This window comes from Leptodactylus fuscus, chromosome 9, assembly GCF_031893055.1.
Source record: "Leptodactylus fuscus isolate aLepFus1 chromosome 9, aLepFus1.hap2, whole genome shotgun sequence".
NCBI lineage: Eukaryota > Metazoa > Chordata > Amphibia > Anura > Leptodactylidae > Leptodactylus > Leptodactylus fuscus.
In genome coordinates this window covers 85,284,470-85,306,837 of record NC_134273.1, presented here as the reverse complement: position 1 = coordinate 85,306,837, position 22,368 = coordinate 85,284,470, and the positions used below count along the sequence as shown (strand labels likewise).

Sequence of the window (22,368 nt, the reverse complement as noted above, 5' to 3'; positions counted from 1 at the left end):
GGGGCGAGAGGCAGACTCCTACATACATGCAAACACACACGGGCAGTAGGCAGACTCCTACATACATGTGCAGAGAGGTGAGAGGCAGACTCCTACATACATGTGCACAGAGGTGAGAGGCAGACTCCTACATACATGTGCACAGAGGCGAAAGGCAGACTCCTATATACATACACACACGGGCAGGAGGGAGACCGACACATACATGAACATATAGGCAAAAGGTAGACAGATACATATATGCACACATACATACATTCATACAAGCAGGCGGACCCATACATACAAGCACACACAGGCAGGAGGCAGAGGCAGACCCATACATGCATGCACATAAGCAGAGAGACTCATACATGCCCCTGCATACATATATGTGGGTGCAGACGTGCATTTCTGCATGTACGCATGCACAAACCTACACATACATGAACACACACAGAGGCAAACCCATACATACATACATGCAAATACAAAATGACACACACAATAGTGGAAATAAAGCGATCTCTGCGACCGCAGTCATATGGGGTATACAGGCAGGCCATTGCTGCACCCCAAAAATAAATAAAAACTAAAAAGCCCCCTAAAGATTCGGCGCTGGAGGAGGCAGGGAATTACACCGGCGACTTTGGCTCATTATTGTATAACAATTCAGAAAACCTCTTAACAAAAAAAAGATGAAAACAGATAAAGTGAGGTCCACGTGTGGCGGAGATAATGCAGTAAGGGTATAATCCATGCAGAAGGCACCGCCGCAACGCAGCCTCCGTATAATGGCTAAAAACAATTTAAGTCTATAGATGGCGGAGATGTGAAGCAGCCTCTCACCCCGGAGCCGGCAGAGCGATGATGTGTGTATGATATTAACTATTCATAACTGTATTCAATAAGATTTCCCCTGCAGGCCCAAACACAGGGAAGCCACTTGCTGGAACAGGGCTTAATGTGATTGGTGAGGGACCTCGTCTCCCCCCGGGCCGGGGAATCAGGACGGGTAATATCACAGCGCAGGTATCTGTGCAGAGCGCCCGGCCCACCGAGGCCCAACCTGAGAGTTATATGGATTCCACCTTCGCACCGTACAGGACTATGGCCGCTGCAGGCTACACACAGAGGAGACGTCACCGCCAAAATGTCACCGTCACTACTAATAGGTGCCAGCGGTCAGATATACAGCACTGACACTATACAACACAGAAATATATATATATATGAATGAATTAAAGATGGCGGCGGGGTAAGGTAACATCAAAATATCTATTGGGCTAAAGAAAAACCTACATTACGCCATTTATATGATACATACACAAATATACATTAAGCTAAACAGCGCCACCTATACCACAGGAAACAATGTAATGTACAGCGCCACCTAGTGGACAAAATACAATAGATTGTAGATTAGCCAGATAGGGGCAGTGGGGCAAAGTAAGACATATCGGAGGTTTACCTATCAGTCTAAACATGAGGTTAAACAAATACTAGATCTCTGATTTCACACCTAGATATAGCGTTTCATAGGCACGTACAGAACAGCGCCACCCGGAGGTCAAAATACAGTTCAAAACACACAAGAGAAAGAAACCTTTTTAATAAATCCTTATATGAGATTTCAAGTCAAAGTAAGTCATGTGATCTAAAGATACGATTAAGGATTAGACCCCTAATAGAAGGTCATAACCCGCACACAGCGCCCCCCGGAGGACCCGAGCGCTCAGTCAATACCAGATTAGCCTCTGGCCACAAACATTACGGCGTCCGGCTCCGACAATATTATTAAGAAATAAACATTTATTTTTCCTAAAAGGCAAATTAGCGTCTCTGACCTGACGAGAAATTACCGAGAAGTCTATGAAGAAGTTGGTTGCCATGGAAACACAAAGTTGTAACAATAGAATGTATCACCGGATTTAACCATATGTATGCCAGGCACACGGTTTCCGTACTGGTCAGCACTAAGTACAGCGCGGTTATAGGGGGAGCAAGTGATGGATATCAGACTGTGTAAGGAGGGGTGTCAGTAAATTCAGGGATGGTGGGAGTCGTAGTTGGTTCTACAATGAGAGCAACAAGACAGTGAGAGTTGTTTTTAGACTAACAAGTGTATACAGGACGTTCGTCACCGTATCCGTCCAACATCAGGGACACAACTAAGACAGATAGAGAAGATCATACAATTCCTTCAGTTTGGGAGAGGAAACCTATGGGACCCCAATACAGTCTATGGAGTCTATTAGGTGCCTCCAATCTGTAACGTGACAGATCTGGCACCAACGTGAGTTTTATGCGTTTGCTCCTATGATGACATGAACAACACAGGTGTGAACAGAGCCCTAGCTCAGCAGTAAGGCTACGTATCCCATCAGGAGTCTGTGCTGGATTATATCCCATCAGGAGTCTGTGCTGGATTACCAGATGCCGGATTATAGGAGAACATCTCATACTATTGAGAATAACCCTTTGTGCTGACACGGGGCGCTGCGCTGCATGGCTGAACGCTCCCATGTTGTCATACATTAGTCCACAGCCGATCTAAAAGCAATAGACTTCTCGGCAGGCCCGCTGTCTGTCACCGCAGAGCGCCACTTGTCACTCATGGCTGGGCAAACAGCCCTCGGATCTCAGCAGTCCCCGGTCAGTCGGCTCTCAGCACCGGGCCCCGGGATTTATCATTCAGCACCGCAAGGGAAAAAAAAAAAAAAGCTTTATTCAAGATCTACCCAAACAAGTCTACCTGCAATGCAAGGACCATCACCCCCACCGTCCAAGACTGGGACAACCAGAGCCTTACACAACAGAAGACACCTGACAATGCAAATGTCCTGCCCTTGGGGTCAAAGCTGTGAGCCTGTGGTCTGAACACAATGGGATACGGGTGGAGAGCAGAGGCCTTCAATGTCTGCCGCAAAACTACAACTCCCAGCAGTCTAAGAACGAAAATCAAGCCACAACCCTCAGCAACAAAAATGAAGAACTATAACTCCCAGCATGTTCTAACACAAAACTAAAACTGCCTGTATGATCTAACAGCAGAACACCCAGCGGCCATTGTCAGAGCATCCTGAGTGCGCCAGGTTGGGGGTCAAGTAATAGACCGCCAGCCATGGCTACGGCCTATGTTACCCCTATTAACCCCCACCATCTAAACCACTAATGACAATAACCAAGGAAAAACCTGGAGTGCTGCATGCATGCTGGGAGTTGTAGTTCTGCAGCAACACGTCATATGAAATCCAGGTACAGCAGACATACACGACTCTGTGCTGATGGCACCGACATATACCATATAGAAGCAAAAACACTATAGGAAAAGTCAACGACCTAATGAGGGGACGGGCGCTGTGAGCGTGAGGGGTCGCCACCACCGGAGGAGCAGCAGGAGAGAGTTCTCGAAAAAGGTCACAACACTACCGACCGCTGCGCTCCCTGGGCAGGAAACAGAAAGCATAGCCAAAGTGGATTAACCCTCCAGTGGCCAGCTGGCAGGGGCCGTCACTTATCAATGAACAGGGCGTGAAGTGTGGTCAGGACCTTAAAGTGACCAAAGCACCGATGCCCCATAGCCCAACCAGCAGGGCAGGAGTCCAATGCCCAGGTTATGGCGTGTGATACCAGGCTGGACCCATGGTCGCCACATGTTACAGGTGAACCCCAACATTAAGAGCAATTTGCAGCGGCTCATTAACACTTGCACAGTAGCCAAATATCCTGGGGGTGCCCACAGACATGACGGCCCTCCGCACTCCAGTCTTAGTAATAAGGAGCATACCCCTTTAAGAAGTTAGCATGCTATAGCTCTTTAAATAACTTGGCATGCCAGGCCAGAGCACACCTCTCTGTACACTACCCCCACATGGCCGCACCAGCCCCCACCTCAAAACATGTCAGGTTAAAGGGCAAGGGGGTCGGAGGGCCTCAGCAGCTGCAACAGTTTAAGGCAGGGGGATTTGGAACCATTTGCTGGGGACATGTGGAAATATCAGTACATGGGGGGGGGGGTATAATGAGGAGGGGGCCGGGGGCAGGTCTGCAACTTTCTTCATGCACTGCACTTTAGATGGAGGCCTCGGCTACGCAGACCTGTGCCTTGTAAGACACGCAGCTACAACCTATACCATAGCGTAGGCGATAATGGGGAGAAATCTTGTACATGTAAGGCTCCTGTACACACTGGGGAGGGGGCTGCAGTTCTCGGCCATAGCATGGGCTGGGCAGGTAAAGCATCTATAGTGATCTGGCCTCACACAGCGACCATGGACGATTGTAGGATCCATCCAAAATTACAACCCCAAAGAGTCTGGGAAGGAGTCTGACGTCTCAGCTCTTGACTATATAAGACAATGAATGTTTCTTCTACAAAACAATGGCAAAAATATGTCTCCTAATTCTTGGCAATGAGAAGGACTGCATTGTGGTAGAGTTACTAGCAATATACTCCGCAGGGTCATAAAACGAGAAGGAGGAGGAAGAGGAGACATGACGGCCACATCAGTAATGCCAGTAATAGTTCAGCCATGCTCCAGCAAACTGTAGAATTATACGTATACATCATATATACACCAGCTGTATACACGTATAGCAGACGTATACACAGACATGCACAAGAACAGTCAGACCTTATGGTATATACATATACTACTAAACATTGAAAAATATCCACACCTCCCTATACACACATCATCCAAACAAGGACCTACAATATATCCACACCTATCTGTGGTACACATATATACTATACCATATAGAAAAATAGTCACACCGACCAATACACAGACATATACATACAAACCCCATCCATGCCTACCTATACCCACATATACTATACAATAGACACATTCATACACAAATACTCTTATGCACTTATCTATACACCTCCTATTCCTGAGCAGGGTATCTATACGGACAGACGCCACTGTATATACACACACACTATAGGCACATTCATATATACCATACAATACACAGACATACAGGCACGTCCCCATTTATCACTGCATATTACACCATCTAATAACATACACACCGATATTCTCTTACATCACACAGTATTTACCTGTTCACACCAACACACAAATGTAAGCGTACAAAATCCATAGGCGCCCCTATACTACAGCTATACCACGCACCCTACAATAAGATTCACACCCCTCCACACATTGTAGATCTATACGTGCACCCTTCAAAAATACTCAGCCCCCCACCAACCTCTTCACACATACACATGTATACCACCCATACATTAATGTACATGTATATAGTTCTACCCCCTCACACATACACACGTATACCAGCCATCCAATATATGTATATACTTCACACCCCTACCCTACATCTACCATATATTATACATAGAATATTCACAGCCCTCCAGGCTATAGGTGAACTTCTCCCTATAGATGTTCTTCCACTGGTCACGGACACACTCTCTGTAGTCACACATGAAATCAGGACAATGCCAAGCTCCGTCACCCCCCGACACGTCTACCTGACACCTCCAGGGGAGCCCAATGCCAGTGCTGGACACAGTGGACTGAAAGGGGTTAACGCCACCTTGTGCCAAGAAAACCCACAGACTCCAAAAAGCACATTCGTTGCCGGCACTGGCAGCGAGACCCTGCGGTGGTGGTGCTGCAGCCCCCGGGTGGGCTCAGCTATTATTCCCGGCTCTCACAGCTCCGTGCCGGGCACTCGGGAGGAGCGCTGCCATCTATGTACTTACAGGTGCAGTAACCTGGCATAGAGCTAGCAGCGCGCGGACTCCTCTCTCCTCCATCCACATGATAAATATTCAGGGCTCTGCACAGGGCGATGCACATCCTTCTCCGCTGAAGCAGCTTCTGCTTTCCATGTAATTTTTTTTTTCGCAGTCTCCGATCTAAATCCAAGCTCCAGAGCTGCGCTCCATGATCCAAATGGTCTTCTGCATTCGCCGCTCTACCTGCTCCCTCTATCCAATACAATAGCGTCCCCCCTTTCCTTCTCCGGGGTGAGATCCACGCTACTGATCTCCGCAGAGAGGGGAGAGAAGGGGAAAAAAAAAAGAAAAGATTTCCGCCCAATTTTAACCTCAGATACTTAACCCCTTCACCGCCACACTGCAATGCACCGCAGGCCCCTCCAACTGGTTAGTAAGGTGTTAACAATACCCCAAGGAAAGGCAGAGGGGGGGGGATTAAATCATCTATTCATGCTATGTACATAGCGCCAGCCTAGACCGCAGCGCAGTACACAGTCATTAGTAAATCCCCAAGTCATGGTATAGAGACATCCGAGATGAATCGCTTTCCTGCTGCATAGGAGGATGGGGGGAGTAGTGTTTCCAAACTAAGAGGAGGCGCTGCATTGACTCCAAACATCCCAAATCATGATCTGATAGGAATGCACAGGAAAGTAAGGTGGCATCGGTGCCAAGGGGTCTGTCGTGGGCACTGGCATGGTAACTTCAGGTTGTGGGCAGGGGTCCTGTCTATACATTATTGGTATAGGATATCGCCCACCACACACAGGGCATGCCGGGAGCGTTCCCAGGATTGCAGCCACTTTATTACCCTGGCATCAGCTGCCCGCAGTCTCTATAGGAAATCATCAGCAACCACATCCAGGCTCTGCCACCAGCCAGACACCAATGCAACCCAGGCAGCGCAGTGCAGCCTCTCCCTGCAGCACAGAGTGTGAATACAACCCTAGCTCAGGAACTCATGTATACTATATACTCAGCAAGGCACAGCATCCTCTGCCAGTATGTGCCCAGTGATGGTAAACCAGGGGGTGAGGGTGCCCCAGTGATCCTATAGACAGCTCACATGCCCAGTGCAGGCTGCAGCTCCAGTGCCTACCAGGCTATGCCAGACCCAGCCGCCCCCTTCCCCAGCCCGGGCTCCTGCCCCTCACAGCCCCGGCAGCACGCTGCAGATCCCCGGCTCCATCTCTCCAGCCATCCCTCCTCCAATCACCGGGAACACAAGCAAAAGTTCCCCCGGTGAAGCAGCCGGGGCAGGCGGGTTACTTACTGCGAGATCTGCCGCCCGCTGCCATGTCCGGGGTCCCGGCGCCTGATACAATGTAGCAGCTCAGCATGAATGGGAAGGAATGCAGCAGCGTCCACTGGAACTCCAGCCTCGATCTCACTCCCAGGGCGCTGCGCTACCTCTACTCACCGCCAGAGGGGGCCCAAGCCGGCCTGGGAGGGACACACACGGCGGGGTGGAGCCCATTCACACTGACGATTAACCCTGCCCTGCCTGCTGGAAATTCGGATACTATAAAAATATAGATGATACAGTCATTATAGACTTAGATTGTGATTTATTACTAGTAATTATTACAATTAGGATCATAAAGAACAGAAATATACAGTGATATTAGAAAACAGAGCGTTCTAAGCTGTATAAAATAAAAAGATACTTCTACAGAGCCAAACAAATCTGATCCTACACAAATACCTACAACAATGCTAAACAATAAGCTATGACATGTATTATTATAACTGATAATACTAATACTGATTTATAACTCATAATCACAATGATAAATGTCGCCCCCTACTGAATAATCTACATTGTATCAGCTGTAAGAGGAGTGGGGGAAGGGAAATGACAACTGAGCTGAGCACATTTTTGTCTGTCACTGTCACTCTCCAAGGCTAAAAATCTAATTAAAGGGATTCTACCATTGAAACACTTTTATTTTTCTGGTTGACACGTAGGAATAGCCTTAAGAAAGCCTATTCTTCTCCTACCTTTAGATGTCTTCTCCGCACTGCCGTTCCGTAGAAATCCCAGTTTTCGTCGGTATGCAAATGAGTTCTCTCACAGCACTGGGGGTGTTCCCAATGCTGCAAGAGAACTCTCCAGTGACGCCTCCATCTTCTTCAGGAACATCCCCTTCACGCGTCTTCTTCTGGCACAGGTGGTCAAACTTGTAGGCCTCGGGCAGAGCCGACTGTGCATGCCCACAGGCAACAAGAAAATGGCTGCTTACTTACCGTGTAAGCGGGCATTTTTCTCGTGGCTGCGGGCATGCGCAGTCAGCTCTGCCCGAGGCCTACAAGTTTGACCCTCCTGCATCAGAAGAAGACGCGTGAAGGGGACGTTCCTGAAGAAGATGGAGGCATCACTGGAGAGTTCTCTTGCAGCATTGGGAACACCCCCAGTGCTGTTTGAGTGCTGGGGCGCGCCCCCAGTGCTGCAAGAGAACTCATTTGCATACCGACAAAAACTGGGATTTCTACAGAACGGCGGCGCGGAGAAGACATCTAAAGTTAGGAGAAGAATAGGCTTTCTTAAGGCTATTTCTACGTGTCAACCACAAAAAAAAAAGAGTTTTAATGGTAGAATCCTTTTAAGAAAACAAAATAACTATATTACTACCGCCAATGTACAAGACTATAAGTCCTATAATACTGCTCCTATGTACCAGAATATAACTACTGTAATACTACTCCTATGTACAAGAATATAACTACTATAATACTGCTCCTATGTACAAGAATATAACTACTATAATACTACTCCTATGTACAAGAATATAACTACTATAATACTACCTCCTATGTACAAGAATATAACTACTATAATACTGCTCCTATGTACAAGAATATAACTACTATAATACTCCCTCCTATGTACAAGAATATAACTACTATAATACTACTCCTATGTACAAGAATATAACTACTATAATACTACTCCTATGTACAAGAATATAACTACTATAATACTACTCCTATGTACAAGAATATAACTACTATAATACTGCTCCTATGTACAAGAATATAACTACTATAATACTACTCCTATGTACAAAAATATAACTACTATAATACTACCTCCTATGTACAAGAATATAACTACTATAATACTACCTCCTATATAAAAGTATATAACTACTATAATACTACCTCCTATGTACAAGAATATAACTACTATAATAATGCCTCCTATGTACAAGAATATAACTACTATAATACTGCTCCTATGTACAAGAATATAACTACTATAATACTCCCTCCTATGTACAAGAATATAACTACTATAATACTACTCCTATGTACAAGAATATAACTACTATAATACTACTCCTATGTACAAGAATATAACTACTATAATACTACTCCTATGTACAAGAATATAACTACTATAATACTGCTCCTATGTACAAGAATATAACTACTATAATACTACTCCTATGTACAAAAATATAACTACTATAATACTGCCTCCTATGTACAAGAATATAACTACTATAATACTACCTCCTATATAAAAGTATATAACTACTATAATACTACCTCCTATGTACAAGAATATAACTACTATAATAATGCCTCCTATGTACAAGAATATAACTACTATAATACTGCTCCTATGTACAAGACTATAACTACTATAATACTATCACCTATCTACAAGAATATAACTACTATAATACTGCTCCTATGTACAAGAATATAACTAGTATAATACTGCTCCTATGTATAAGAATATAACTACTATAATACTACCTCCTATGTACAAGAATATAACTACTATAATACTACTCCTATATACAAGAATATAACTACTATAATACTGCTCCTATGTACAAGAATATAACTACTATAATACGACTCCTATGTACAAGAATATAACTACTATAATACTGCTCCTATGTACAAGAATATAACTACTATAATACTGCTCCTATGTACAAGAATATAACTACTATAATACTACCTCCTATGTACAAGAATATAACTACTATAATACTGCTCCTATGTACAAGAATATAACTACTATAATACTACCTCCTATGTACAAGAATATAACTACTATAATACTGCTCCTATGTACAAGAATATAACTACTATAATACTGCTCCTATGTACAAGAATATAACTACTATAATACTACTCCTATGTACAAGAATATAACTACTATAATACTGCTCCTATGTACAAGAATATATAACTACTATAATACTACCTCCTATGTACAAGAATATATAACTACTATAATACTACCTCCTATGTACAAGAATATAACTACTATAATACTACTCCTATGTACAAGAATATAACTACTATAATACTGCTCCTATGTACAAGAATATAACTACTATAATACTGCTCCTATGTACAAGAATATAACTACTATAATACTACTCCTATGTACAAGAATATAACTACTATAATACTACTCCTATGTACAAGAATATAACTACTATAATACTGCTCCTATGTACAAGAATATAACTACTATAATACTGCTCCTATGTACAAGAATATAACTACTATAATACTACTCCTATGTACAAGAATATAACTACTATAATACTGCTCCTATGTACAAGAATATAACTACTATAATACTACTCCTATGTACAAGAATATAACTACTATAATACTGCTCCTATGTACAAGAATATATAACTACTATAATACTACCTCCTATGTACAAGAATATATAACTACTATAATACTACCTCCTATGTACAAAAATATAACTACTATAATACTACTCCTATGTACAAGAATATAACTACTATAATACTACTCCTATGTACAAGAATATAACTACTATAATACTGCTCCTATGTACAAGAATATAACTATTATAATACTACTCCTATGTACAAGAATATAACTACTATAATACTACCTCCTATGTACAAGAATATAACTACTATAATACTACCTCCTATGTACAAGAATATAACTACTATAATACTGCTCCTATGTACAAGAATATAACTACTATAATACTACCTCCTATGTACAAGAATATAACTACTATAATACTACCTCCTATGTACAAGAATATAACTACTATAATACTGCTATAAGTACTATAATAATTCCATAGAACAACCACATATCAGCACAATGACATCTTGTAGAATAAGTGGCCACAAAACATCGCACAATGTCACCACAATGCCAGATGCCATCACAATGGTGGACATGACTTTCCTATATCTACCAGGTACAAGCAAGTGGACCAGAGTTCAATATGGACGTTCCAACAAACGTTGCTTTGAGGAGATGCCGAATACTTACCAGTCGCAGTTGCTATTGCCGTAGTCGCAGGGCAGGAGTCAGTCAGCAATGTCTGATGTGTCAGAGAGCAGAGAGATCCCACACTGTACCGAGACAACCGAGCGACAAAGACACAACTGATGAAGAAACCTAATTTTATTGTGTTAAAACATTCCTCCTGCTTCATTGCAGAAACACCCCTGCAAATTGGGTGCCGCTCGCTCACGCTGCTTGTGAATGGCAATCCATAATTTCCATATTAAAGGTATTCACTTAATTATATTCATAGCTACATTTGCATATTAAAATTGTGCTGGATAAGTCAAAATTATTGAAAAGATCTTTGTTCGTTTGCTACAATCACGAGGTTTACATTGTACTAAGAATTACTATTGTTTGCTTGAGATCCAAAACGGAAATCTAAATTTGGAGCTTACAGAGAAATAAAGTCTCCGCAAGGTCAAAGATCTGACACTCAGGGATGTGATAAAAAATGGAGAGGAACTAATGGGGTCATCTGGGGTCACCATGAAGCCGGGACCATCCTAAGACACATGACCACAAGGGATGTTCTGATATCTGAGCTCTGAGGTGGCCATGTCTTGGAGAGGACAAGTAAAGGTTATATGGTGGAGACAACCTCAAAAATATCTCAGACCAGATCATCCAGAAGGTACCAAAAACAATTTTCTTCTCTACCACAATGAAAATCTTCTCCACCCAATAAACATTGTATGGAGACTCAATATAATACTTCATGAATGTCTGAAATATTTCAGCTTCCACTTTAGCAGATATCGGTCTTCAGGTGTAGATTAAAATCTTCAGGTGTAGGTTGAACTTTTCAGATGTGGGTTGAGGACTTTATGGATAAAGGAAGATCTTCAGGTTTAGTTTGAGGTCTTCAGGTGTAGGATAAGATCTTCACGTGCTTGTTGAAGTCTTCAGATATAGGATAAGGTTTTCATGTTTAGGTTAAAGTTTTCAGGTGTAGGATAAGGTCTTCATGTGTAGGTTGATGTCTTCTTCTCAGATGTAGTTTAAGGTCCTCAGGTGTAGGGTAAGATCTTCAGGTGTAGTATAAAGCCTTTAAATGTACGTTGAAGCCATCAGGTGTAGGTGGAAATCTTCAGGTATATGTTGAAGATGTAGGTTAAGGTTTTCAAGTGTAGGAGAATGGCTTCAGGTATAGGTTGAGGTCTTCTCCTCAGATGTAGGTTAAGGTCCTCAGGTGTAGGGTAAGATCTTCAGGTGTAGTATAAAGCCTTTAAATGTACGTTGAGGCCATCAGGTGTAAGTTGAAGTCTTCAGGTATATGTTGAAGATGTAGGTTAAGGTTTTCAAGTGTAGGATAAGGTCTTCGTGTGTAGGTTGATGTCTTCTTCTCAGATGTAGTTTAAGGTCCTCAGGTGTAGGAAAAGGGCTTCAGGTATAGTATAAAGCCTTTAAATGTACGTTTAAGCCATCAGGTGTAGGTTGAAGTCTTCAGGTATATGTTGAAGATGTAGGTTAAAGTTTTCAAGTGTAGAAGAATGGCTTCAGGTAAAGGTTGAGGTCTTCTCCTCAGATGTAGATTAAGGTCCTCAAGTGTAGGGTAAGGGCTTCAGGTGTAGTATAAAGCCTACCGATGTAGCTTAAGGTCTTAAGGTGTAAAATAAGGTCTTCAAGCGTAGGTTGAGGTTTTCTCCTCAGATGTAAGATAGGGCTTGAGGTGTAGTATAAAGTCTTCAGATGTACATTGAAGCCATCAGGTGTAGGTTGAAGGTCTTCAGGTGTAGAATAAAGGCTTTGGGTGGAGGATAAGGTCTTCAGGTGTAGGTTGAACTCCTCAGGTGCAGGTTAAGGTCTTCATGTGTAGGATCAGGGCTTCGGTGGAGGATAAGGTCTTCAGATGTTGGTTGAGGTTTCAGATGCAGGTTAAAAGTCTTCAGGTGTGGGTCAAAGTCATAACATTGGAAATTGATTGGCATGGCCAAGACATACCTGACATCTGAGGGCACCTTCAGCCACCCTATACAACACTCCTGAGGAAACAGTAATATTTTACTGCAGGACCCTAAAGTTAAGGACATTTTACCGGTTCAACAACTGCCAATAAGCCCATTCATCAGTACCAGGGGGCCCATGTCAGAGGTTGCCCATTCTTGTGACTATTTCTGAAGGGTTACACATTGAGATAGGAAGACTTGCATGTGAAATATTGGGAGTCTTGGGGAGTGGTTGCCATTTTGACCATTAGTCCCAAGGTCTCTATAACAAAAGACCCCCTGTACACCCCTATAGAGAAATGTTGGTCAAACCTTTTGATTTCGCAGGGCTGGCCAACTATCTTACGACAATATGGGTGTCCTCACTTTCTTCTAACAGATGATGTTGAGGAAAAAGATAGATTGGGCATATTCAACTTCGTCATGCCCAATTCTTTGTTCTTACAGATGATAACCTCCAGAGTTGTCTGGAGATGGCTATTACTACACACTTGAGCATTTTCGGGTCAACCCTCCAACAACCCCTAAGAAATAGACCATAGCACCCTTGAAATTTGGGGCCTCTGGTACTCTGGTGGGCCAATCCATTGAGAAAACGTGCACTCTTGGTCAAGCACGTGTACGTATGAAGAGGTCAGGAGGATTACTTGTCACCAAATAAGACTTTGGCCAAGAGATACCGAAGATCCATCGATGGAAGCTCCAGCCATGACACATCGTCCTAGAGATAAACCGTCTCACCCAGGTACAGTAAAAAGTTTACAGAATCCATCATAGAACTAATGGAAATCAGAATGGTTTGCCCCGTGGATTTGTACTAACTATTCTAAGACGCCTGTCAGAGCTGAGACGTTCTCCTAAGTATATTGTGGAACGTTACAAAGTGCTCTCTGACGAGGGAACAATCTGTATTTAGCTTATTTTCCTCTAAATGTTTCATTAGAGGTGGCAAAAAGGATTAGAAATGGAAGTGATTAATGGACTTGTAAACGACACGAAACCACAAAAAAGTTATAACGTGAGCAGGAAAGTGATTTCAGCTCCTGGCACCTCAGCCTGCCGGGCAATAATTGGGCACAGCCTGAAAGACGAAATTTTACCATCACTGATTATTATGGGTTATGGAGGAAAAACACTTTGTCCCCAATATCAAAAAATCTATAAAGTTGGCGACCAATATGGCAGAAATGGACGAGCGATTATCACGTATTTCTGAATCTGCTCCGTCACATGGTGTGGAGTATAATACAGGATAAGTAATGTAATGTATGTATACAGTGACTACCAGCAGAATAGTGAGCGCAGCTCTGGAGTATAATACAGGATAAGTAATGTAATGTATGTACACAGTGACTGCACCAGCAGAATAGTGAGCGCAGCTCTGGAGTATAATACAGGATAAGTAATGTAATGTATGTACACAGTGACTGCACCAGCAGAATAGTGAGCGCAGCTCTGGAGTATAATACAGGATAAGTAATGTAATGTATGTACACAGTGACTGCACCAGCAGAATAGTGAGTGCAGCTCTGGAGTATAATACAGGATAAGTAATGTAATGTATGTACACAATGACTGTACCAGCAGAATAGTGAGCGCAGCTCTGGAGTATAATACAGGATAGGTAATGTAATGTATGTACACAGTGACTGCACCAGCAGAATAGTGAGTGCAGCTCTGGAGTATAATACAGGGTAAGTAATGTAATGTATGTACACAGTGACTGCACCAGCAGAACAGTGAGCGCAGCTCTGGAGTATAATACAGGATAAGTAATGTAATGTATGTACACAGTGACTGGACCAGCAGAACAGTGAGCGCAGCTCTGGAGTATAATACAGGATAAGTAATGTAATGTATGTACACAGTGACTGTACCAGCAGAATAGTGAGCGCAGCTCTGGAGTATAATACAGGATAAGTAATGTATGTACACAGTGACTGTACCAGCATAATAGTGAGCGCAGCTCTGGAGTATAATACAGGATAAGTAATGTAATGTATGTACACAGTGACTGCACCAGCAGACTAGTGAGTGCAGCTCTGGAGTATAATACAGGATAAGTAATGTAATGTATGTACACAGTGACTGTACCAGTAGAATAGTGAGCGCAGCTCTGGAGTATAATACAGGATAAGTAATGTAATGTATGTACACTGTGACTGCACCAGCAGAACAGTGAGCGCAGCTCTGGAGTATAATACAGGATAAGTAATGTATGTACACAGTGACTGTGCCAGCAGAATAGTGAGCGCAGCCTTGGAGTATAATACAGGATAAGTAATGTAATGTATGTACACAGTGACTGTACCAGCAGAATAGTGAGCGCAGCTCTGGAGTATAATACAGGATAAGTAATGTAATGTATGTACACAGTGACTGCACCAGCAGAATAGTGAGCGCAGCTCTGGAGTATAATACAGGATAAGTAATGTAATGTATGTACACAGTGACTGCACCAGCAGACTAGTGAGTGCAGCTCTGGGGTATAATACAGGATAAGTAATGTAATGTATGTACACAGTGACTGTACCAGCAGAATAGTGAGCGCAGCTCTGGAGTATAATACAGGATAAGTAATGTAATGTATGTACACAGTGACTGCACCAGCAGAACAGTGAGCGCAGCTCTGGAGTATAATACAGGATAAGTAATGTATGTACACAGTGACTGCACCAGCAGAATAGTGAGCGCAGCTCTGGAGTATAATACAGGATAAGTAATGTAATGTATGTACACAGTGACTGCACCAGCAGAATAGTGAGTGCAGCTCTGGAGTATAATACAGGATAAGTAATGTAATGTATGTACACTGTGACTGTACCAGCAGAATAGTGAGTGCAGCTCTGGAGTATAATACAGGATAAGTAATGTAATGTATGTACACTGTGACTGTACCAGCAGAATAGTGAGCGCAGCTCTGGAGTATAATACAGAATAAGTAATGTAATGTATGTACACAGGGACTTCACCAGCAGAATAGTGAGCGCAGCTCTGGAGTATAATACAGGATAAGTAATGTAATGTATGTACACAGTGACTGTACCAGCAGAATAGTGAGCGCAGCTCTGGAGTATAATACAGGATAAGTAATGTAATATATGTACACAGTGACTGCACCAGCAGAATAGTGAGCGCAGCTCTGGAGTATAATACAGGATAAGTAATGTAATGTATGTACACAGTGACTGTACCAGCAGAATAGTGAGTGCAGCTCTGGAGTATAATACAGGATAAGTAATGTAATGTATGTACACAGTGACTGCACCAGCAGAATAGTGAGCGCAGCTCTGGAGTATAATACAGGATAAGTAATGTAATGTATGTACACAGTGACTGCACCAGCAGAATAGTGAGCGCAGCTCTGGGGTATAATACAGGATAAGTAATGTAATGTATGTACACAGTGACTGCACCAGCAGAATAGTGAGCGCAGCTCTGGAGTATAATGCAGGATAAGTAATGTAATGTACGTACACAGTGACTGCACCAGCAGAATAGTGAGCGCAGCTCTGGGGTATAATACAGGATAAGTAATGTAATGTATGTACACTGTGACTGTACCAGCAGAATAGTGAGCGCAGCTCTGGAGTATAATACAGGATAAGTAATGTAATGTATGTACACAATGACTGTACCAACAGGATAGTGAGCGCAGCTCTGGAGTATAATACAGGATAAGTAATGTAATGTATGTACACAGTGACTGTACCAGCAGAATAGTGAGCACAGCTCTGGAGTATAATACAGGATAAGTAATGTAATGTATGTACACAGTGACTGTACCAGCAGAATAGTGAGCGCTGCTCTGGAGTATAATACAGGATACGTAATGTAGTGTACGTACACAGTGACTGCACCAGCAGAATAGTGAGCGCAGCTCTGGAGTATAATGCAGGATAAGTAATGTAATGTATGTACACAGTGACTGCACCAGCAGAATAGTGAGCGCAGCTCTGGGGTATAATACAGGATAAGTAATGTAATGTATGTACACAATGACTGTACCAGCAGGATAGTGAGCGCAGCTCTGGAGTATAATACAGGATAAGTAATGTAATATATGTACACAGTGACTGCACCAGCAGAATAGTGAGCGCAGCTCTGGAGTATAATACAGGATGTAACTCAGGATCAGTATAGGATATGTATTCTAATGTGTGCTGACAATTTCTATATAATAACCTCTAATGTAAAGGTCTTAGTGGACATACCCTTTAAGTCCTTCAGACTGACAAAATGACAACATTTGGCAGCACATCCTGAACTCTAACAGCCCTGAAAAGGTTAATTATATCTAATTGCTGCTGCTTACTGTAATAGAAAGAAATTTGCAAAGTCAGCCGTAATGCAGCTTCTGTTTATTTAGCAAAATGGGGCCAGAGGCGAATGTTTTCAAGTTAAAATCCGGCTAATTGCGGCTGGTAAATATATGGCTTTCTACACAACCTTGAGATGTTCTCATTATCTGCCGCTGCTTTGATATTTATTTTGAATAAAATTAAAATATCAAATTTAGAATTAATTTTTCCACCTTCTCCGGTGGCATTTTTGCCCAAAGCACTTTTGTGTTGTCTTTCACTTCGTCTTCCCTTGTACGTAGATTTCGGCCTCTTCTGCGATAGATTTAACTTCTGGAAATTTTAGGGATCCAAACTCTGCAGCAATCAGTCTCACTACGATTCTAGATCTTACTTGCCTGTGTAGTCAGAATATTGGTCTTCCCTAGGTAGAGTAACTTAGGCCCCTCCCCTTCCCAGTAAGCGCCACCCTGATTGTTCCTTCATGTATAAAGTGATTCTGAAGATAGAATTTCTGCATTGTATGAAGGATCAAGAATGTGATGGTATAATAGCAATAGTCCATGCAATGATTAACTGTAAAGTCCCCCTAGCACTACCTATCTAGGTTATCTGTGTATGCTGAGTGCAGAATCGCCAGTGTATTCAATGAGATGCAGCTTTGCATTGCTCTTGCCTGGCTCATACTGCCTGTATATGTTAAATGTGTGTGCTTAGTGCCGAATGTTCAGTGTATTCTATGAGATGCAGCTTCACATTGCTTTCCTGTGGCTCAAACTGACTATATAGTAAATGTGTGTACTTAGTGCAGAATGTCCAGTGTATTCTATGAGATGCAACTTCACATTGCTTTCCTCTGGCTGATACTATCTGCATGTGCTGATTGCAGAATCTCCAGTGTATTCAATAAGATGCAACTTTGCATTGCTCTCCAGAGACTCATACTACCTGTGTATAATATATGTGTGTGCTGAGTGCAGAGTCTTCAGTGTGTTCAATAAGATGCATCTTTGCATTGCTCTCCTTTGACTCCTACTACCTGTGTATAATATATGTGTGTGCTGAGTGCAGAGTCTTCAGTGTACTCTATGAAATACAGCTTTGCATTACTTTCCTCTGGCTTATACTGACTGTATATAGTAAATGTGTGTGCATAGTGCAGAATGTCCAGTGTATTCAATAAGATGCAGCTTTGCATTCTTCTCCCCAGACTCCTACTGTCTGTGTATAATATCTGTGCACTGAGTGCAGAATCTTCATGGTTTACTATGAGATGCTGCTTCACATTGATCTCCTTTGATTCGTGCTGCCTGTCTTTACTATCTGTGTGTTGTACAGTATCTCTATGAGATCCTATGTGATGTAGATTCATGTTACATCCCTTCATCCGTCTCGTAAGAGCTGGCAGGGAGAAACCTACTAAAAGCAGGAGGCAGGGAGACAGACTGAAGCTGAATCCCATAGAATACACTGAGACAGCAGTTTTATCTGAGGCAGCAGTTTTATCTGATCTATGACTTGTTCCGATTTTTAGCGCATTTATTTTCCAATGATTAAGGTAATGACCGTGAGGCCCGTGAATTTTTAAAGTGGGAGGAGTCTATAGACATGGGTGGAGCTTGTCATTGTGTCTCCTCCCGCTCGCTGACGCCATGTCTATTGAACCACAGAAATGGCAAATCCCGCTCTCAATTGTTGTGACACCAGCAGATGTTGTAAAACTCGCCGCAACGTGTAAATGAAGCACAGGGTTGTGTTATATTTTAATTAGCCCACATTGAGTCATTTGCATATGATTTGCATACTAGTCATTTAAGTAAGCTGGAAAAAAACAAACACTTGTCAGCGGGAAGTAAAGCGGAACAACCTATAAAGCGGGAGTAATGATAGCTGCAACATACAGAGCGGTGCATGGTGGGAACTCAGATCAGAGAGCTGTACCATGTCTGACAAAGGGGTGGAGCTAAAGTGTTGTCAGAGATTTGAAAGCAGCTTCAGAATTGACTGGAGATGAATCAGTATCAAGAACTGCAGGATTTTGAGAGCAGTTTCGGACTACAAACCCCAGCATGCAGATCTCTGTATATAGTGATGGGTGTTATGCCGGGTCCCTCCCCCAGCAGTGCTCCATGATTCTTAGTCATAAACATTGCGCTGTGGTAAATGAGGCTCATTTGGTCTTTTCCTGCCGATTATTACCCTGGGCCGGCCGCCGCCTCCAGTACACACAGTGCAGTAGATGATAGCGCAGATTACGTCCAGGCTAAGCCTCATCTCTCTGCTCATTGTATAATTGTGATAAATCGCAGCTTCACCTCCCCCCTCCCCCTCCCCTGATATTACATCATATTTATTCAATGGAATGACTTCCTTAGATAAAAGCCTTTAGTAGTGTCAACATGTCCCAAAGTATGGTGGTCAGAGTCAGTGCCTTAAAGGGTTAAAGTAAATCTAAATCTAAAGGAAGTCTCTTATCTGCATATATGGCACAGCCATCACAAGCTATTGTCCCCTGTTATCAGCCACCTCAGGAGAGGAGAGGCCGACTGTAGGACCAAGCTTTGTACATTGACTCTCATCTTAACCACATAATATATTAATATGAAAAAAAAACAAATATAGAAAAATCATCAGAATAAATTAATATCCAGTCACGGACAGAGATCGATTCCGGAATGATTGTTTTCAGAAGTCTGCGCCGCTCCACCCAGAAATCCGATCCCGGCTGATGAGAGAGAAGAGACATTATCTGCATGAGCGAAAAACAAGTATTCTAGAAGAAGGGAACAAAAAATGAGACAATTAGAGCTTCATCTCCGAGATTACATCTTATCTATAATTCACACCGTCCCCCGCTCCGCAATATAATACTCCACACATCAGCTTATTATTATTATTATTATTATTCATCTATTTCACTTTATTGTCTCCTCACATCATATATACAAGATAGTGACCCAAACATATCCTACTGCATTCCTGTACATAGGGGGCAGTATTATAGTAATTATAGTCTTGTAAATAGGAGTAGTATTATAGTAGTTCTATTCTTGTACATAGGAGGTAGTATTATAGTAGTTATATTCTTGTACATAGGAGTAGTATTATAGTAGTTATATTCTTGTACATAGGAGTAGTATTATAGTAGTTATATTCTTGTATATAGGAGGTAGTATTATAGTAGTTATATTCTTGTACATAGGAGGTAGTATTATAGTAGTTATATTCTTGTACATAGGAGCAGTATTATAGTAGTTATATTCTTGTACATAGGAGCAGTATTATAGTAGTTATTCTTGTACATAGGAGCAGTATTTTAGTAGTTATATTCTTGTACATAGGAGCAGTATTATAGTAGTTATATTCTTGTACATAGGAGCAGTATTATAGTAGTTATATTCTTGTACATAGGAGCAGTATTATAGTAGTTATATTCTTGTACATAGGAGCAGTATTATAGTAGTTATATTCTTGTACATAGGAGTAGTATTATAGTAGTTATATTATTGTACATAGGAGTAGTATTATAGTAGTTATATTCTTGTACATAGGAGGTAGTATTATAGTAGTTATATTCTTGTACATAGGAGTAGTATTATAGTAGTTATATTATTGTACATAGGAGCAGTATTATAGTAGTTATATTCTTGTACATAGGAGCAGTATTATAGTAGTTATATTCTTGTACATAGGAGGTAGTATTATAGTAGTTATATTCTTGTACATAGGAGCAGTATTATAGTAGTTATATTCTTGTACATAGGAGCAGTATTATAGTAGTTATATTCTTGTACATAGGAGTAGTATTATAGTAGTTATATTCTTGTACATAGGAGTAGTATTATTGTAGTTATATTCTTGTACATAGGGGGCAGTATTATAGTAGTTATATTCTTGTACATAGGAGCAGTATTATAGTAGTTATATTCTTGTACATAGGAGCAGTATTATAGTAGTTATATTCTTGTACATAGGGGGCAGTATTATAGTAGTTATATTCTTGTATATAGGAGTAGTATTATAGTAGTTATATTCTTGTACATAGGAGCAGTATTATAGTAGTTATATTCTTGTACATAGGAGCAGTATTATAGTAGTTATATTCTTGTACATAGGAGTAGTATTATAGTAGTTATATTCTTGTACATAGGAGTAGTATTATTGTAGTTATATTCTTGTACATAGGGGGCAGTATTATAGTAGTTATATTCTTGTACATAGGAGCAGTATTATAGTAGTTATATTCTTGTACATAGGAGTAGTATTATAGTAGTTATATTCTTGTACATAGGAGTAGTATTATAGTAGTTATATTCTTGTATATAGGAGTAATATTATAGTAGTTATATTCTTGTACATAGGAGCAGTATTATAGTAGTTATATTCCTGTACATAGGATTAGTATTATAGTAGTTATATTCTTGTACATAGGAGCAGTATTATAGTAGTTATATTCTTGTACATAGGAGTAGTATTATAGTAGTTATATTCTTGTACATAGGAGGTAGTATTATAGTAGTTATATTCCTGTACATAGGATTAGTATTATAGTAGTTATATTCTTGTACATAGGAGCAGTATTATAGTAGTTATATTCTTGCACATAGGAGGTAGTATTATAGTAGTTATATTCTTGTACATAGGGGGCAGTATTATAGTAGTTATATATTATATATAGAGGGAATATTTTTGTAGTTATATTCTTGTATATAATATAATAATTAAGCAATACGGGGATTTTTCCATTATATGTCGGGTAGATTCTCTTCATTAGGACCATGCAGACTCCATAGAAGATTTTCCGCGTTTTATCCTCCTTCGCTACGAGCAATGATTGAGTATCTAGAAATGGCAGACCTACCACAGTAAAATTTTGTAATAACATGAACTTAAATATCAAATTGTTCTACAGATTTGAGATTGTAATTCTAGAAATGTGTATAACTTTATTTTATGAGCTTGCCAGTCATCTCGGAATGTAAAGAACTTTCTTCCTTGTCTTCAGGTTATTTAACGTGTTTTATGAGCAGGCGCTTCCTCTGACATGATTTGCAGGTGATGCCTT

The 22,368-nt window shown here is 41.2% G+C and overlaps 1 protein-coding gene across 2 annotated transcripts in view; it reads right to left on the bottom strand.

The window, feature by feature from the left end:
* PLXNA1 (plexin A1) overlaps positions 1-7,139 on the bottom strand; it is a 222,730-nt gene extending 215,591 nt beyond the window's left edge. For both annotated transcript variants that reach the window (XM_075286115.1, XM_075286116.1), the window contains exon 1: positions 7,011-7,139. The gene's annotated coding sequence lies outside the window, so the exon portion shown is untranslated. The remainder of the gene's footprint in view (positions 1-7,010) is intronic.
* Between the last annotated feature and the right edge of the window lie 15,229 nt (positions 7,140-22,368).